The 14,773-nt window shown below is 43.1% G+C and overlaps 1 protein-coding gene and 1 pseudogene across 6 annotated transcripts in view; one reads left to right on the top strand and one right to left on the bottom strand.

Moving 5' to 3' along the window:
• The window catches only part of EBF2 (early B cell factor 2), a 202,295-nt gene that overhangs the window by 74,826 nt on the left and 112,696 nt on the right, over positions 1-14,773 (top strand). The window lies entirely within an intron of this gene.
• LOC112630021 lies at positions 1,267-1,825 on the bottom strand (annotated as a pseudogene). Its single transcript, XR_003120796.1, has one exon. The product of XR_003120796.1 is annotated as a 60S ribosomal protein L21 pseudogene (transcript).

The raw sequence follows: 14,773 nt of genomic DNA, 5'->3' as shown, positions 1-14,773 counted from the left end.
CTTCAGCGCCAGGCTCTGAGACCGACACATGCTCCCAGAAGGCGGAGCAGATGAAGGCTCCTGTCGAGGCGAATGGAAGAGCAGGGGACAGACTTTCACTCATGCTTTGGTACCAGCCTAGGATGGGGATGCCAGCAAGCAACCCGGAGGCAGCGTCCTGGTTCATCTGGAAACCAGAGCCTGTGGTCGGCCCTGCCTGGCTGCAGTCCTCTGCAACTGCCTCTCTGGGTCAGGAGGATGCTTCTCTCTCTAAGCAGACCGGAAAGAATAGATCCAGCAGAGGGAACGACATAAAGAGACTGCATTACCTTAACCAAGTCACTTGCATCTCTGGGTGGCCCTTTCCTCTTGATACTAGGAAGGTCATAAAATCTGTTCCAGAGCTTCGTGGTGAGGATAAAAACTAATAATGGCTAACATTCGCCATGCATCACACACTGTGCTAAGCCTGCCTTACACATCATCCCGTTGACTTTTCACCGCAACCCCAAGAAACAGGTATTGCTGTCAGGCACGGTGGCATGTGCCTGTAGTCTCAGTTACTCAGGAGGCTGAAGTGGGAGGGTCACTTGATCCCAGGAGTTCAAAGCTGCAGTGAGCTGTGATCGTGCCACTGTCCTCCAGCCTGGGTGATAAGGAAACTGGTGCGAGGAGAGATTTTGCCTGGATCCATCTGACCCCAAACCTGACCTTTGAGCCACCCTGCCTCAAAGGAGACTCATGAGTGAGAAAGAAATTCCGAATAATACAACGATAAAGTTACTTGCCCTAAGATGAGCTCTAGCGAAGCAAACATGCTCTCATTGAATATGCTCTTTGCCCTGTTGCCATCTCAGTTTAGAAAGTGTCCTCCCAGGATGGATGCCCAATGGATGTGGGTACTGCACTTCCTGTCTCCCGGAAGGGAGTCCAGACCTGGAAGAACTCGGAAGGGCCAGCGGGCCTTCACCCCTGCTCTCAAAAGCACAGGAGAACTCTGGAGACAAGGGTCTCCATTATCTTCTATTTTCTGAAACAGGTGATTGATCTCAGAGCCTCGCTTTCTAGCTCTCAGGGCTTGATGAATTCTTTTATTCTGGATTCCTAGGCTTTTCACAAGAAATGGAGCCAGTTTTAGACACCAAGGAAGGAATTCACGAATGGGACAGAGAGGAATTTGCTAGCTCTTATTGATGGAGTTTGTCATTACACAGACCTGAACCTAAATCTTTTTAGACAATTCCTCCTTCGGGGTTTTACTTTGAGATGTCTTTTTTTTTTTTTTCCAGCCCAGAGGTCTTTTATTTTATTTTTTTAACACTCATTATGCCATGAATTCATAGGGAATAGGTTCTAGCAGCTCAGGCTCCTTCCCATTGGTTCTCACAAAGTGTGCTTCTCTGGGTGGAGCAGGCTGGTGCTTCAGTTGAACCCAGGTACCTTTCTCTTTGGCTTCTTTCTTTTTCTGATCATTTTCCTTCACGCGTTTCAGGAAGCTATCTCAGCTCTCAGAGTGCTTAATGTGCTCAATACGTACATTAATTCTCTTGGCAAGAATCTTGCCCTTAACTTCTTTGTTTACAACAATGCCAACAGCATGCTGGGTAACGTTGTAGACTCTCCCAGTTTTGCCATGGTAACACTTGTGGGGCATTCCTTTTTGAACGGTACCCATTCCCTTGATGTCTACGATATCACCTTTCTTATAGATTCGCATATACGTGGCCAAAGGAACAACTCCATGTTTTCTAAAAGGCCTAGAGAACATATATCGGGTGCCTCTCCTCTTTCCCTTTGTGTTCGTCATTTTGGCAAATTACTGGAAGATGGCGGTTCCGGCCGAAAGGAAAAGGTGTCTCCAATCTGGGGGAGAGAATCCAGAGATCAATGACCATTAATCTCCATTTGAAGGGGACTTTTTGGTTGTGTGATTCACTGAGATTCTTTTTTTTAAAATCAAAACCTTTTGATCATTTTAAGTTTTTAAAAAAATTATTTGTGGTAAAATATACTTACCGCCTTAACCATCTTTAAATGTGCAGTTCAGTAGTGCTAAGTACATTATTGTGCAGCCATCACCATCATCCAGCCTCAGAAATTTCATCTTATAAAACTGACACTCTGCTGGGCGTAGTGGCTCGTGCCTGTCATCCCAGCACTCAGGGAGGCCTAGGTGGGCATATCACTTGAGATCAGGAGTTCAAGACCAGCCTGGCCAACACAGTGAAACTCCGTCTCTATAAAAAAAAATACAAAAATTAGGTGTGGTGGTGCATGCCTGTAATCCCAGCTACTGGGGAGGCTGAGGCAAGAGAATCACTTGAACCCAGAGGGGTGGAGGTTGCGGTGAGCTGAGATCATGCCACAGCACTCCAGCCTGGGCGACAGAGTGAGAATCTGTCTCAAACAAGCAAACAACAAACAAACAAAATCACCTCACAATCTGTACCCATTAAACAGCAACTCCCATTTTCCCCTCCCCCCAGCCACTGGTAACCACCATTCTGCTTTCTGTGTCTATGAATTTGACTGTTCCATGAACCTCATGTACGTGGGATTATACAATATTTGTTTATAACTAGTTTGTTTCACTTAGCGTAATGTCCTTGAGGCTTATCCATGTTGTCGCGTATGTCAGAATTTCCTTCATTTTTAAGGCTGAAGACTATTCCACTATATGGTTATACCGTATTTTTCTATCCTTTCATCTGTTGATGGACACTTTGGGTTGCTTCCCCCACTTGGCAATGGTGAATCACACTGCTTTGAACATTATACAAATGACTCTTCAAACCCTGCTTCCAGTTCTGGGGAGATAGAGACCCACAAATGGAATTGCTAGATCATGATTCACCGAGATTAGGTAGCTGTGAAGTGTCCTGTCCTTCATTAAATAGCCCACCCATGTGCAGAAAAAAGTACTGACTACAGCCTATACTTCGGGGACATTTAAAAAGTTTTTATGCTGATTCTCTCAGTTAAGCTGCATACTGTAAGTGCATATTGTATGCATGTACAAACTCTTGAGTATATACTGTGTGTATATATGCTGTGTGCACCAGGCACTGTAGTAAGTGCTTTATCTGGAAACCTCATTTAATCTTCTGAATGATACTCCTATTTGGCAGGTTCTGTCCTTACCCTTGTTTTACATGTGAGTTTCCTGAGGTTGAGAGATTAAGAAATTTGCCCCAGTTTTGAGTGGAGGAACATAAACTCAAACCTAGGCATTCTGACTTCAGAGCTGCAGTCTGAGTTGCTACTCTTTGCTGCATTCATGGAGACAGAGTAAGGAAACTAGTCCTTCAATGCATCCTCACTCTTGCCCCCAACACACATAGATTTATGATTTTTTGATTTTACAATGGTGTGAAAGTGATATGCATTCAGTAGCAGCTGTACAAATTCCCATACAACCATGCTGTTTTTCACTTTCAGTACAGTATTCAATAAATGACGTGAGCTATTCAACATTTTATTATAACATAGGCTTTGTGTTAGATGATTTAGCCCAACTATAGGCTAAAGTAAATGTTCTGTACACATTCAAGGTAGTTTAGAGTAATAAGCTATGATGCTTAGTAGGTTGGATGTATTAAATGCTTTTTTGATTTGTGATATTTTCAATTTATATTGAACTTATTGGGATATAACTCCATTGTATGTTGAGCATCTGTACATGGATCCAATTCTCTACCCAAGAAAGAGCTCCGTTTTTCTTTGTATCTTCTAAAACTTAGCTACAGATTTTGAAGCTCTTGCCTTAGTCTCTGTTCTTAGCAATGGTTTAATAAACATTCATCTTTTCCTTTCCTGCCTCTCCCAATGTCAGTTCCTCTCTAGCAACATGCCGTGTGCACCATTAGTTGGAGGTTTGATTTCCCAAATACATAGACCCATCTGCATTTCATTGCATCATCTCTGATGATGAATTTGTTCATTAGCCTCCTTCTCTCCATTTATTGTAGCAGCATGCATGGCAGCTTTTCTATGGTTACTTCTATGCATTGTTGACATTGGCTCTAGGATTTATATATGTTCAGGGATGGTGTCTGGGCAGGCCCTCTAGTGACCGTCTATAGAAGAGGATCTCTGGCCAACCACGTGACGGGAAGGGCACCACAGCTTGTTGTGGCTGTAGCTTTGTTGCCTTGGTCTGGAGAATTTCTCCTTGCCTTCTCATACACCCCAGCATGCTAGCTATCTGGATTTGGAGAGAAAGGTATGTGGGCTGCCTGGCTTTACTGACTCTCTTACTACCCAAATGGCAAGAAGGTTTGCAACAGGAGAAGGCAGGAAGATCAGGTTCAGTCTTTTCTGAGGAACTCAGAGAGGAGAGGGGCCAAGGCGCTGTCTCATTAGGATTTTGAGAAAGAACTTGGGCTTGTTCATAAAGACCATTCAGAAACCTCTGTCCTATGCTTTGTGTAATAGAATAAAGCCCCCTCAGAGTTAACAGCAAATCTCTCAGGTTGCATTTACCTTCTTGCATCTACGGTTCCCTTTCTTTCTGCCTAAGTAGATATGCTATTGTTGTTTGCAAGGGTGTGGATGAGGGTAGAGTCCAGGAAGTGATTTCCTCTGAGTCCCAGGAGCTTCTAGGAAAAGGCTTGGGATGGTGTGGGAAGAGTAGGGAAGAAAAGCAGTGCCCTGCAATACGTTGCAACCACACCCCTCCTTCCTTCCGGAACAGGGTTGAGTGACTTATGTCACATACACCTGTTCTTAAATTGCCAGGTGATGAATCAAAATCTCCAAAAGCCTAGGCAGCCTCATCCCTGACTTGGAAAACCATGGATTGTCTCTAAGCCTTTAAATGCTTTGTCTCTAAAGCCTCAGGCCTTGGGCAAAAGCCCTCTTGCCCTTTGAGAAGGAGCCAGCCTGGCCCGGAGTTGGGTTGAATGGGTATCTCTGGTTGGATGACTGAACGTTACCTGTCCTTTTTTTCCTTCAACTTCTCCTACCTTGCACTGTTGCAACCTCTGCCCCAGATGATCAGTTGGGGAGGTGACAGTCCTCCATATTTAGTCATTCCTGGGTGAGAGGCTCCTTGTTCATAGAGTGCAGGGGCCAACTGCAGTCAGGATAACTGAGGGCAGGACATGCTTTGCTGATGCTCTAGCAGAGGAAATTGCAGCTTTGCTGCCCTTGGCCAGGTACGGATTGTTGGGGTTCACTCTGCTCTACTTGATCTGCTGTTTGCCGTTCTAGTAAATGCCCTCCCCATCTTTCACCCTGGGAGGGCTGTGGTGACTGCCTCAAGAGGTGACTCTAGGGCCCTACAATGAGTTCATGGGTGAGGCATGTCTCCTTCAGCAAGGGACCCTAATGTCCTCTGGTGGCCCTCATAGCAATGGTCCGCCCTTGTGTCTTTAGTTGGAATGGCAGGGATCAGACTACCCACAGTCAGTTTGAGTTTGTACCATCTCTGGTGTCTGTCATCTCCTGCTGAAAGTTGACAGATAGGATTTCTCCCTGAGTGCGTGCTTACGTTTGTTACATTTACTTTTCACTTCATATATTATTTTTGGCAAGTGAGAAAATATAGAGGACTTTCAATCTCCAAAGTCGTTAGCATTTCCATGCACACTGGATTTAGACTCAGCCTTGCCCTCGTTGGTGAGCTAGAGGAGATCAAAAGCACCCCAAATCTGCATATAAGCAAAGCAGTCTAACCAAGATCTGTCAGCGAGCGCTTTTAATGTTGCTTAACAAAATATGTTACACAAAATCTTTATAGACTGAATAGGTACTTTGAGTTCCAACAAAGTAAAGCAAAGTAAACATTGCTCTTATGGGAAATAAAGTTCTATGTGGTTAGGGGCAGGGCTGTGATTAATTCAGTGGCAATGAAAAGTCCATGAAAATATAGTAAGGTTACTAGCTCTGCTTGAGAAACAATTTAATATCTGCTATGTATTAAATATATATGTGTGTATATATGTTTTAATACCAAATGATGGGTGGTGGGAGAAGAACTGGTATTTCTCATCTTTAATTATAAATTAATGTGCTGATGCTCTAGATATCATAGCTCCATCAATTATTGATGTTGACCTCACTACAGAAATCAGTAAGGAAAACAGAGTGATGAAAGGCAGCATTGAAGAGATGAGGACTAAGTTTCTATGACAGTCCCTCTGTGTGTGCACGCATGCACCTGTGTGCAAACATCTGCATGTGTATGTACATATAGATAACTCAGTTTACCTTTACAACAATTATCTACTGAACTGCAGATTTCTCAGAGCTCTCGAACTGTAGCCTTGTCCAAAGTGCATGCCTTCATAATGTGCATTTTAACGTTAAATGGTTTTTAATATTCTACATATGGTTTCATGGTTTTAACTCTCCTCTCTGGGAATGAACAGGGCTGTGGTATTATGAATAGTGGACCGTGTCCAGGACACCCACTTACTTCCCTACATATCAAACATGTGGCGCTCCCATTAAACATGGAACTGTCTCTAGAGATTACAGTTGTCCTATCTAATCCAGTCCTGTTTTGTTCCCTCGACCCGGATTGAGAAGGATACATTGTTCTCATACATTCTTTTTTTAATTAAATGCAGTGGACATGTCACGTCCATGAAATATTCCAGGTCTGTTTTCACATCTGTGGTCATTTTCTCCTCCTCTCCTTCCATTTGGCTTTTTGGAAAGAAAACCAACCCTAAATGTATACTTGGATTAATTGATTGGTTGTGTGCAATTTGCCAGGACAGTTTAGATATGATCTTAATTTTTTGTTTCTAATCCCAACAGAATGTTCTCTGTTGCTGCTCTTTCAGACACTCACCAAAGCTCTCGTCATTCCTGTCCAATGATTGTTTGAGTATGATATTCTTATTCAAATTGGTTCATCCAAATTCACTTCTCCCTCCCCTTGTACTGGGGTATGCAAGAGAACCTTTAGGTGCGAGGTATGCCTGTGTGTGTTTTAAGTTGTAATTGCTGGGATCATTTGCTAATTGATCCTATTGATACAAAGTATAAAACCTTCTATATAGACAGCACTTCATCAGCAGCAAGGAAACCTGATATCCCATAAAATTCTCCATTCAATTATAATTTTAAAATACTGGAGTAAACTCCTAGCAATTCACAAGAGGCTAAACTAGAGCCCCATTAGAAGGGTACTACAAGTAAACATTATTAATTATAAAAAATTGCCTAAATTAGATTTTTTTCACACCTGCTTCTTGCTTAATTAGCTAGCAATCCACATATTCCATTCAATTGAACTCTTACTATTTATTCAAGCATACTTGACATTAACATACTGTTTGATGTTTGATATCCTCAGTTTTAATTTAACCACATGACAACAAATGGTGTTTATGAAATACCAGTGAGCTGGAAAAATATCCTGTGTTGTAGTCGCACATGGGAGTGAATAGAGAATTTTTCTTTTGGAAGGGCTTGATGGCAGTAAGAAAATGAGACCCTCATTTTGTTTAATTTTCGAATGTTCTCATTCCTGTTCTCTATCACACCCTGTAAGAGGGCTTTGGAAGGTCCTGCAAGGACAGCATTGGGGCTTTGTTGCAAAAATATCCTTGAGAGCATTAATGATGGAAAAAAGTACTGTGCACCTGCTGGCACTTGGGAAGAATTTTACAGAACTGCCCTCCTATTAAAAACAACATGGCCATTCTTTAGGGATTAAAGAAGAGGGTGGCAGGTACGTGAAGACCTTACAGCTAAATAGGGCTGTCTGGTGTCAGGGAGGAGAAAAATGAAATGCAGAGGCCAAAGGCTAGAAAGAAGTTGGCCATTATCATGAGTCATTTTCCCTATGCCTTGGCTAAGCCAAGGTAACCAAGTAATTCCTGGGGTGGACCTGGCACTAAGGACCTCCTCACTGTGTTGCTTTCATACCTGAGAGTCCAAACTGATGCCCTTGAAACTGATATCAACAGGAATGGGATACACAAGTTCAATATAAACCTGCCAACAAAGGCCTTGGACTTGTTATTTGGAGACTCCCATGTCTAATTGGATTTATTCCTCAAACTTTTCCCCTGCCCCTCCAGAAGAGCACACGAGGGAGTTAGTGGTTGTGATTCCTGTCAGCCACTTTGTAATGCGAGTACCTTGCAATCTGGTGATGAAACTCAACTTGGAAAATTCCCTGGGCCAAGAGACAAAAGAGAAAATTGTCTCCATAATGTATTGATTCTGACTAATGACATAACTTGTTGTTGGGGATTTGGATTGATAGCCACTGGCTTGTCTCCAGTAAGACACCATGTTACATCTGACTCTGATCAAACTGTCTGTAAATCACTTTTAACTTGGGTCCTGTAGATTTTGTGTTCACACCACAAGTACGGCTTGGGTTCGACATCATTATTCTTCGCTTGGACTGTCTTTGTTTAACAGCCACTTAAAATTTTTGGCTGCTGGTGAATAGAGAAGCTTGTTAGCTGAGGAAAACATGTTGATGTCACACACTTGCAGGATTTTTTTTTTTTTTTTAAATTTTGGTCAGGCTGTGTGGATCCAAGAAAGTGTGTGGTGTTACCTGTAATAGATGGATGGCTTTAGGTTCAGAGGCTAGATTCAGATATCCCTGGATAATAGTTGGAAGTTGGAAGCCATCTCTTGGGACCTGGCATATTTACATTAGGGCTGATACTTCTTGCTTCTGGAGGGGCTTGTTATTCTGGGATGAACTTGTTATCCGAGATAGCCCTCTTTGCAACTGAGGTCCACAAAAAACCAGGTGTGTCAGAGAGCCACCACTACCAACACCCTGCACTCATATTGCTTACAATCTTCCAGGAAATGGATCTTGGATAGGATTTGGAATCAAGATTTCGACTCCTTTTTTGCTTTTTTATTTTACTCTTCATGCACAGAAACACATGACCTCAAAATACGTGTTTGAATGGAGAAGAAAACAAGCAAGACTTGTACGTGGCATTCAGAATGCATGTTTCTCCCCAGCCCCCTTGTTATATGTGTTTAAATTAGGCTACTCTAATAAATTTGTATTCGTTATGCCCAGGTCAGTTGGGCAATGGGTAGAAGGGCGTTCTACAACTGTGGAAAATATGGCTTGGCTTATATATTTTTAAAGGACAGTTTGGAGAAGCTGTAATCTCCAGAAAGATAATTTTATTAACATTGAGCTTTTAACTTGATAAGAATAACGGCAAATGAATTTTCCACCTGAAGGGGAATTAGATACCTCCATTTGGTTCATTTCCAACTGTGGGTGCCCCTGGTGTATGAGCCCCTTCCAAAAGTTCTCATCATTCATTTCTGTTAAAGAAAAATTCACAGTTTAGGAAAACCAGCATTATGAGGAGTCATCTCCAAGTTGGTGATTATTTGATTTTTTTCTTAAAACCTCATATTAGGGCTGGGCTCCATGGTTCACACCTGTAATCCTAGCATTTTGGGAGGCCAAGGCAGGTGGATCATGAAGTCAAGAGGTCAAGACCAGCCTGGCCAAGATGGTGAAACCCTGTCTCTACTAAAAATACAAAAATTAGCCAGGCATGGTGGTAGGTGCCTGTAGTCCCAGCTACTCAGGAGGCGGAGGCGGAGGCAGAGAATTGCTTGAACTTGGGAGGTTGCAGTGAGCCAAGATCGTGCCACTGCACTCCAGCCTGGGTGACAGAATAGGACTCCGTCTCAAAACAAAAAACAAAAAACCTCATATTTGAAGTGAGATTGTTTGAAATATCCCATAAATAGCAAATTATAAAATTTATTTTAATTACACCAGGGAAATGGAATTCCTATCTTTTACATTTAAATTTTAAGCCTTCTGTTATGGAAAATTTTAAGACACATGAAAGTAGGGAGAATAATATAAATGATATGTACCGTATAATTCTAGCTCGTTTCACACACTTTTTGGTTTTTACTTGTTATTTTCTGCTATTTTTCTTCTTCATGCATATGTGCAATGCAATATAGGGTACAAGACACAGCTCTTCCCCACCATGTGCCATACATATAATGAAAGCAGAGCCTTGGGGTGTGTTTTTATGTTGATCAGTATAGGTACTTATGAATACACACATACTTAACACTTTTATACACATATGGATAAACACATTTTTATATTTATGTGTGTGCATTTATATCAGTAGTGTTATTCTCACCCACAGGTTTAACAGTCTAACACAGGGGAATTGAAAGAGATGAGGAAGATACCTTTAAGTGGACTTATTTAATTACATATTATAATCTGGTTTTCTAAAGAATTTAGCAGTGATTTGTCACGGTGAGAAATAATTCTGACCACCCCAACAGCTCCATCTCTTGAGACTTTTTGATAATGCTCTAGAGATGAAACAGCATCAAAGACCAAGGGCTCTTGAATATGCAAAACAGTGTCGGTGGGCCATTTCATCTTTCATTAATTCATCTAGTGTGAGGTGCATCTACAGGTGCCCCCAGCAAAGCAGGAAATGTACAGTAACTTGAACGTTTTCACTGGGGCCCATATTGATTGTTGATGTAACCAGTGGCACCTCTACAACTTTAATCCCTCATTCAATATCTTGAGGAGATCTGATAGATATTTATTCTGGCTATTTGTTTATGTGTACATAAAGATTGTTTTCCAAAGCAGTGGTTTTGCTCTGCCTCCCATGGTTGGGATGATGGGCAGTACTACGTGTTTTACAACTTGCTTTTAGGGGCTCTGTGCTGAGTTCTGTGAAGACAGCTGGCCCTTAGGACATAATTGGCGCTTCAGTAGGAATCCCATTTCTTTAGAAATAGACTGCCCATCTGACAATAGACTCTCCTTCACTCAGGCACTCAAGTAAGGTCATGATGTTGAGGACTCTTGCATCTTTGAGCAAGGGTGGAGTCTGCCTATCCTGACTCAGAGACCCCCAAAGCTGGAGTAACAAAGAGTGGGTATTCATTTTCTCTGTGTGGCCAGTGAAGTTCTCCCTGCTCCTCCCCTCCTTAGATACATGAAGATCACTGCTTTAGGGAAATAGACGCATTCAAAGGTAGCCCCACCAGAACCCAGGAAAGGTGAATAGGCTGGGAATTGGATTATTTGTGTTTATTCTGCTCTAGATTTACCCTTGGATATGCCCCTGAGCTGTTGGTGTCTCATCCATAGAATGGGACCGTACTACCTAATCCTTTAAACATTTGGGATGATTTTCTTTTCTTGCCCCTGGATGACATTTGCTTCTGAGACCTCCCCATTCCTGACTGTATGCCCTTCCATTTCGGATGCCATGTTTTGGACGAGACTCTGGAGATGTAATTCTAGGCAAGGAAACCCAGACGGAAAGGGTATGGAACAGAACTTGGGGGCAGACACATCAGGACCTGGGGCAAAGATATTTGTGGCAAAATGGCTATAGTGCCGGCACAGCTGGCTGCTGAGCTATGGATTTAGGAAAAAGAAAACCCAGATCAAACCCTCCCCCAAACAACAAATGAGAATCAGTCCTACTATGGGAAGAAAAATGGTGGTTACCATTTCACACCACAATTCATTTGCTTATAAAAAGATACCTTAGGCTGGGCCTTGTGGCTCATGCCTGTAATCCCAGCACTTTGGGAGGCTGAGGCGGGTGGATCGCCTGAGGTCAGGAGTTCAAGACCAACCTGACCAACATGGTGAAATCCTGTCTCTACTAAAAATACAAAAGTTAGCCAGGCATGGTGGCAGGCACCTGTAATCCCAGCTACTTGGGAGGCTGAGGCAGGAGAATCGCTTGATCCTGGGAGGCAGAAGTTGCAGTGAGCCGAGATGACGCCACTGCACTCCAGCCTGGGCGACAGAGAGAGCCCATCTCAAAAAAACTTTAAGCAAGCATTGTCTCTCCTTAGAAGCCAGAAAAGCAACCTTATGTTGCTCCTGGCTTTGTAGAACAACCCAACATATTGAAGAAATTCCTGAGCACCAGAAAAATGGAATGGCCATTCCTCCACCTTTACAAAAAGTCCAGCCTCAGCTCATGCTCCCTTCAGGGTCTGTGTCATTGTCCTTTGGCTCAGCCTAACCTGATGAGGTTCCCAAAGCCTTAGTCCTGACAGCAGCCGTTCAGCTTTGACTGAGGCTGATGGTGGCACTTAGAGCCGGGTAAACAAAGCTTCCAGACTCGATTTTATTTTTCCTGTCAAAAAGAAATGGAAAGAGGCTACTTCAGATTCTACTGAAGTCATAATAAAACTAGACCCACTGGGTCACCATATGTGGGGAAAAGTTCTCCTGGGCCTTAGTGTACACACTCAGGGAGGGAAATAAAGAAAGGGAAAGCCGCCGTTCTACTGGCAACTGTCGTTAGGTAGTATAAACAATGGCCCGTCACTGGCATGGAGTGGAGGCTCAGATTCCAATAGCACTCAACAGGGAGCCTTCCTTAAAAAATTAGAAGAAGCTGGGCTGGAGTTGGTCCATGCTGGGAATGGCAGAAGAAGCAAAAACAAGAGTAAATGAATGGAAATTAAGCAGCAGGAAATGGGGATTTGGCACAAAGCTGGAATTTGAAACTGCAGAGAGGTGTCAGTGATAAGGTTGTATAAAGTTTCTGGCCAAAAAAAGAGAGAGAAGGAATGCAGATGTGTTCATTGAATAAAGTGCAGATGGAGAAAGAGGCAGGAAGAAAAAAAAAATGCCGGGGAAATCATAATGAGTGGAGGTACATTTCTGTTTAGCAAAACTTTAAAAATTATTCTCCCTGCATGTCTGGATGAAATTGCAGGTTGGTTCAGATTGTTCCAATCTACTGGAGAGATTAAGGCCACGTTTATTTACTTTTACCTTTTCCTGCTCTGGGCAGACTGGGCTGTTTGTGCTGGGAGGCTCTGGGCAGGCAGAATCCAGGTGTGAGTCTCTGTTTGGAGTCTGCTCAGGAACTGCGGCCATCAGTTCCTCTTTAGACAGAAATAACTGGGATGTCTCTGGAGAGCTTGAATCATTGTGCGGGTTTGTTATCTGTCTGGGAGGCTCATGAGAAGACATGCAGCAAAGAGATCTGACCCCTTGCACACATGCACCCTTTCCCTTGGCTGTGCAAGGAAGTCTGGTCTTTTGTGTCCTGCCTGCCTTCCTCACTCCCATCTGGCAGGGCTCAGTTACACTTCTCTTTGGCTAAAGATAGTCTGTGCATCACAGGGCAATCCTGTGTTTAAACATCATCTTATTTGGTAACTAACAGGCTGAAATTGGCCTCTCCAGTTGTACTTTGGTCATGAAATCATGGCTCACTACAATCTTGAACTCCTGGACTCAAGTGATCCTTTCATCTCACCTCCCGAGTAGCTGGGACTACAGGCGCGTGCCACCACACCTGGCTAACTTTTATTTTTATTTTTGTAGAGATAGGGTCGTGCTATGTTGCTTAGGCTGGTCTTGAACTCCTGGGCTCAAGCAATCCTCTTACCTTGGGCTCCCAGATTGCTGTGATTACAGGCACGAGCACTGTACCTAGCTGGTCCCCTCTATTTCTTGTGCAGCCTTGGATGTAGTTAAATAACTCAAGGGACCCATTCCAAGCACGAGTTGTTCCATAGGCAGTGGGGATGGGAGGCAGTGGAAGTGGTGAAGAGGTGGCCTGTGGCGGAGGGGGAAAGGTCTCTAACCCTGAACTAGCAGATGGGATGCTGGTCCAAGTCACTCTACCATCCTTAGATGTCAATTTCTCATTTTCCCAATAAGACTAACGCCTACCCAATGTATTTTAGAGCCTTTGTTTGGTGAAACTCTTGTGAAGACATGTGTATGAAAGTACTCTGTAGAATACTCTGTATTATCTTATGCAAAGCATCATCATCTTCGTTATCTGTGGGAAAGCAAGATTTGCTCTTGGAGGAGAAATGGCAGTTTTAGCAAAGAGGTGAGGTGTCTTGAGACTGGAAGGCAGTCTGGACATACGATTTTCAGAGCCTTCCTTCTTTCAAACCGTAAAAGAGGGTGCTTTTGGATGTACACTTCTGACCCCTCTGTCCCGGGGTTTTAAAAGCAATGTAAGGCACAGCAATACATGTGGCCCTTGCCAAATATTCTCAATCTGTCAGTGTGGATATTGGTAGATGCACAATGGTGGGTAATGCGTCAATCTGGCTTCCTTCCCTAGATGAGCGGTGTTTCCTTGGGGACAAGCACAAATGTCATGTTTTCTATATCAATGCTGTTGATATAATAGTCTGGATTACCTTCAGTTCTGATTGTGTGTCATCTTGGGAGAGGATACTGTTTAAATGTTAGTGTTGAATAATGAAAATTAGGTGAGGAGTGGAGGGTGAATATTAGAATGTCGCCATCACAGTGGCCCCACCTGCCCTGTAAGGCCCTGTCCCTGTCCGTCTACTTTCTCTGCTGATTCTGGGTCAGAAATACAGCATGTTCTCCCTTATAAATGGGAGCTAAATAACTTGTACACATGGACATAGAGTATATAATAATAGTCGTTGGAGATTTGGGAGGGCGGGAGAGGGTGAGGGATGAGAAATTACCTAATGCATACAATGATACAATGTACACTATTGAGATGATGGCTGCACTAAAAGCCCAGACTTCCCACTCTGCAATATATCCATGTAACAAGAGTACTTGTACACCTTAAATTTATACTTTATTATTATTATAATTATTATTTTTATTATTTTGAGAAGGAGTTTTGCTCTTGTTGCCCAGGTTGGAGTGCAATGGTGCGATCTCAGCTCACTGCAACCTCCGCCTCCCAGGTTCAAGAGATTCTCTAGAGTAGCTGGGATTAGAGGCATGTGCCACCACACCCAGCTAATATTGTATTTTTAGTAGAGACAGGGTTTCTCCATATTGGTCAGGCTGGTCTCG

Source organism: Theropithecus gelada, chromosome 8, assembly GCF_003255815.1.
Source record: "Theropithecus gelada isolate Dixy chromosome 8, Tgel_1.0, whole genome shotgun sequence".
NCBI classification, from domain to species: domain Eukaryota; kingdom Metazoa; phylum Chordata; class Mammalia; order Primates; family Cercopithecidae; genus Theropithecus; species Theropithecus gelada.
Note: the sequence above shows the minus strand (reverse complement) of the source record. Positions and strands in the feature narration are given on the sequence as shown.